The sequence below is a fragment of the Alligator sinensis genome, unplaced genomic scaffold (assembly GCF_000455745.1).
Source record: "Alligator sinensis unplaced genomic scaffold, ASM45574v1 scaffold431_1, whole genome shotgun sequence".
Lineage (NCBI taxonomy): Eukaryota > Metazoa > Chordata > Crocodylia > Alligatoridae > Alligator > Alligator sinensis.
The window spans coordinates 100,109-105,521 of record NW_005842841.1 but is presented as its reverse complement, the minus strand read 5'-3'; the positions used below and the strand labels follow the sequence as shown (position 1 = coordinate 105,521).

Sequence of the window (5,413 nt, the reverse complement as noted above, 5' to 3'; positions counted from 1 at the left end):
GTTTGTCCACATGCTACTTGAAGTATGGTGCCCAAAAGTGGACACACTACTCCAGGTGAGGTCTCACCAATGCTGAATAGAATGGAAGAATCACTTTTCCCTGGTTGGAAAGTGACACTCCTATTGATACAACCCATGTATATGGTTGGCTTTTTTTGCAACAAAAGCACACTGTTGGCTCATTTTGGAGGTTGCTAGAAAATGACACAGAAACAAGTGAGTGTCATATTATGTATTAAGTATATGAACATAAATTAAACAAATTATGTTTCCTTTCTAATTACTGAAATAACATGGTGTGCTTACTACTAATTAAAAAAATTACATTTGTAACTATCAGCCAGGCATATTGGCTCTGTATTTTGTATTCTTATTCTGCAGACGCTAGACAAACTAACAAGAACCATGAAAACAACATTTGTACATGCTTGCTTCTGTCTCTCACATTTTTCCTTAGCTATTCACATTTAAGATATTTTATTTAAAACCATTTCTTTATAAGCATATTTTGATAAAAGAAATGCTATTGCACAGAATATACTAGCTATTTTACTGGTAACTGTGCCAAAACCTATCTTTGAATGATATACAATGGGTGACAGCAAATTGCTTTTTCATCTTTACAAATTACTTTCCAACTTTAGAGCTAGTCTCAGGTACTTCCAATAAAATATTGCTCATTAGAAAATCTTTTTTTTTGTTGTTTTTTGTTTTTGTGGGAAAGGGTCAGTTTCAATGAAAATTTTTGCCAGGAATAATTTTCTTGGGGACAGACTAGAATTTCTTATCAATTACTTATATAAATGTGTGTATGTATGTATGTACATATATATAAAAAGCTAGATACCTCAACATCAGCATGCCACAGTCACTAGGCTATTGGTTATCCTTTTGTTCTGCACTGGAATGGGAAAAAAGTCAAATTCTCAGTGCTTTTCACTTCATTGAATTCTTGTTTTCTGGCCAGCCCTGTTTTTAAATAATGTTTAGGTAGTTGCAAGAGACAATCAGTAAACACTTATGTATTTACATAATTATATCAATTTCCACCCCTAATCATTTCTGTATTTTACAATAGTAAATGGACTGGTAACTTTCAAGCATAACATTATTTTAAAATGAAGTAGAAATATGAAAACAATGTATTAACATTTAAAAGTGTGGAAAATACTCCTGCCTAATCAAGCACAAAGTTAATTGGGAAATGCACTGAATCATAATTTACTGAGTGAGAGATGGAAACCAGTGAAAAATTAGGAAATCTTGCTTGAAAGAGACCATTTTTTAAACCATCCCATTAGAGGCTTATGCTTCCATTATAATTACTGCGTATTTGTTCAAAGATGTGTATGGTAATAGCTTCCAGCTCATTATGGGATGATTTTTTTTTTTTTTCTAGAGAACTCATTGATGAAGTTTGTCTAAACAACTTTGAACTCCATTTAATGGTATCTGATTTGCTGAATGAAAAACTTGCTGTTAGGTCACTAACTCTCTGTCATCTGATAAAGGAAGTTGCTAGCATCTGATGAAGTAAGTTATGTTATGAAATGCTCATGCCTCTCTGAACTAGTTAGTGCCACCCTCATGTTCCCTACCTTCTGTCTCAGTCACAAACTTTCTTGTATATGAAGTATTGAGACCAGTATTGTTTTATATTTGGTTATGCATTTGTGAAATTTAAATATGTGAATGATAATAATAAACTGGAAAGTGAGATGCTCTGAACTGCTCCAAGCCAACTCTGTTCTGCCTAATTGCTGATCTCTGATGTATTTCAATGGGAATAAGTGGGCAGACCTTATTTTGTCAGGATGGACCTAAGGGTGAAGGGGAAGCTGTAGAGATGTGACCTTTGGCACCTTATTTCCTTTGAAAGTCAGTGCTTCATTACCATTTGTGGCTCTGCAAATCTCACTCCAAATAACTGTATGAAACAATTACAGGGATTGGTTCATACTAAAGAAGAGCTAAACAGAATACAAACTCAGAGAAAGCTAGGGAGAAATATCAGTTAGCAGTCTCTCTTTTTTACTTCCTGTGTTTAGCAACAACCAGAAACCTAACCAAGTTAACCCTGAGAATAGGCTTCCATGGGTACCTCCAGATTGGTCCAAAAAAGAGCTAGTCTGGAATATCATTACTTTAAACATTTTTTCAGGTGGTGGTGGTGTTTAAGGAGGGAGCTTTTTGACATGTTGATATATTCTTCCTTGCCTACTTGGGGGTATGTTTAAATCATATTCCATGTACAAAGTCAAACTGTTCCATTATAACATGTACTGTACAACAGACTCTTTGATGTAAAAAAGATAAGATGTTTCAGCTGCTACTAAGCAGAAGCTATCTTTAATGATTTAAAATAAGAGTTGAAATTTTATTTCTATTTTATGTCATATTATGACGTATCAGTAGTAGAGATGTATATTGTAGAGGCAAAGGTTTCTTTGGCTGATATCTTTTAACAGCATTTTAAATAAAAATGCTTCATTCTTTGCTCAACTCCAGTCACATAAAATGTTTTACTAGAAAAACTATGAAGTTTTAAAACATTTAGTGCTATAAACTGTGCCAAGCAATAACTTAAAAATGCACAGTACTTGCTGTGTTGATGTTGCAACCTATTGTAAACAAATGCATTTGTTACTAATAACACTTCCCTGTCACTTATTAAGATTGAAGATAAAAATTGATTTTACTTGTCACTATATATTAAGTTTGTTTACTTTTTGAATTTCTCTCAGCCTGATCTAAAGAAATCAATGAACTTTTGCTTCACTTGCTGACTCTCCTTCCTGCAGTGCTTTAGCTGAAAACACTTCAGGTGAATAGATTTGTCTGGAAGCAGATGTTCCCACTACAAATTTTTACAAAGATAGCAGTCCCCCCATTTAAAATCTACTTTTCCTTGTTTCAAATAACTGTATTTTTAAAGGGGAACAGTGAAAGAATCCTCTTTTCTGAGTGATTACAGAAAAAGTCTTGATTATTTAATTTTTAGCTGTTCCTACTAACAATACTTCCTTCAGGACAGTTGATAAACATCAGAATTGACATCAGGATAAGAGCAGTGGTGCTCATCAAAGATTTAAATAGATGCCGCAGATAGAAAGTGAATATACAACAGGACTTTGAGCTTCAGTGATCCCTTCCCCAGGTCTTGCCTGCTCTCCTCTGCCTTTGGGGCCTCACAGCACAAGCTGATTGCTCTATTCAAATTCCATGTCCTGTAAAGGCTTCCCCTGCCTGATATGTGCCATATCCTCTATAGATTGAAATGTGGCAAAAGGAGCACAAATAAAGCTAATGACAGATGGCAATGGACTGACTGCTGACAGCTATCTTCTAGTGCAGACAATTATGTTAGAACTGGCCTTAACATCTTCATTAATCATTTGGAGAAAGGAATAAAGAGCATATTAATATCACATATAAAGGATAGTACATGGAAAACACTGGAGAGAGATACAGGTTTGTAAAAATACTCAGAAATTAATGGGAAAGAAACTGAGATTATAGACATATATAGAACATAAAGATATTCAGTTTCCAAAGTAATTGAAGTTAATACATCTGTGATAAAAACAGCCTAAAATATGCCCAGTGTTAGAGTCTTAATGATTTTGTTATTATTTTAGATCACACACACACACACACTGAGAGCCCTACACTTACAGGGTCATTTAAAAGGCCTTTGTGCATGTTCCTCCAGCAGGTAGCACATGACACACAAATGTGCACCTGACTCTCCACTTCTAGAGCCTTCTTAGGTGATGACCCAAGCCTAAAGTCTATTGGGTCATACAGAGTGCATGAGCTGGCCAACTTATAATAAATCTCAATGGAATTCCATAGAAACAATAACTATACTATAGCCATAGGTCAGTCCCAGTTTCACCCTCAACAGTCCTCTCCTTGATACCTTTGTGATAACTCAACTAACAAAGTACCACCACAATTGATACAAGGGGCTGAGTCATGGCAGCCTCATTCCTGATTTATTCCCTATGCCATGCCCAAGACATTATGGCAACATTGCATTTTACTTCGGAGAGGGACTTTCCTTAGGGTATGATCATGACTCTATGACTTTAATCAAACAACATGAGAAACTAATAACTCAACAACTATTGACAACTTGAATCCATCATATCTCAAACATACCTCTGATGGTATCCTTCATTCATTATTTCATCCATACTCATATACTTCTCATCCATAGGCTTCCATTTGACTAATTCCTCATTCAATTTCCCAACCATTCTCTTCTCAGCTTTTTCTTCATTGGCCTCCAATAATTTAGTAATACCATTATGTATTATTATTTCCTTTAAGAGGGTCAGATTCATACCAATGTGTGTGGGTATTAGTCAGTCATACAGGATGAAATCTTCCCCCACCGACATATTGTAGGTAACCAGTATGCTAATATCAACATCACATCCAGACATGTGCGCTACCTTGCGTCAACAAAACATATTATTCTTCCAAGTAATGGAAACTTCATACCAATAGTTCAATAACAGAGTAGTACACCAAGTACTTATACAAATACAGTGACTATCTATTACGTATATAGCAGTAGAGATATTTTTGTCACATATAATACTATACTCTAATTGTAGTATGATATATTCCTATTATTGTTACAAGTATCTCTTACAATGTCATCACTACTTTTATAAATGTATCTATTCTTATTTACTTTGCAATGACATACATCTATTAATTCATAAGAACTTGGAATGATCTAGAAAGCATTTATTTTTGGTCTCATTATGGATCCATTTATCCTTCTTTCGCTGTAAATAATAGGGCTAATCGTTTTTACCTTTGCCCTTATAATTGTAGACAGCCTAGCTATTACAACCTTTTGATGGGGGCAGTATTCAAAATGTTCTAATAACCACCAATCTGATAGACAATTTTATGTCTCAGTAGCAATCCTAGATATTAAACGTCTTATTTCGATGGGAATGATTCCTGAATATTCCAATTGAATTATACCACCTAGTAAGTTTTGCACCCAACTCTGTGCTTGTGCACAAGTTAATGTGAGACCCGTGTTGTTCTGGGCTTTTTCAAGTGCTCTGATTGTCAGTAGTGGTTCTAACTGGGAAACCTTGTGCCAAGTTGGGAGTACCCTAGCATTGTTTAAAGCTTGCCTTCCAAGTTCAGACAGTGATGATGTTATAGAACCCTGTAGCTCTCTTAGCTGTTGGGCAGCCCTTGACAATTTATTCATTGTCACTTCCATAGTTTCATAGTTTGTAGGGTCGGAAGGGACTTTGACAGATCATCAAGTCCGACCCCCTGCCATGGCAGGAAAGAGCACTGGGGGCAAACGACCTCAGCAAGGTGTTCATTCAGCCTCCTCTTAAAGAACCCCAGGGTAGGAGGCAGCACCAGTTCT

At 35.6% G+C, this 5,413-nt stretch overlaps 1 long non-coding RNA gene across 1 annotated transcript in view; it reads left to right on the top strand.

The window, feature by feature from the left end:
• The first annotated feature begins 1,418 nt into the window (after window positions 1-1,418).
• The window catches only part of LOC106722897, a 44,538-nt gene continuing 40,543 nt past the window's right edge, over window positions 1,419-5,413 (top strand). The window contains exon 1 of the long non-coding RNA XR_001358909.1: window positions 1,419-1,533. This is a non-coding gene — a long non-coding RNA (uncharacterized LOC106722897). The remainder of the gene's footprint in view (window positions 1,534-5,413) is intronic.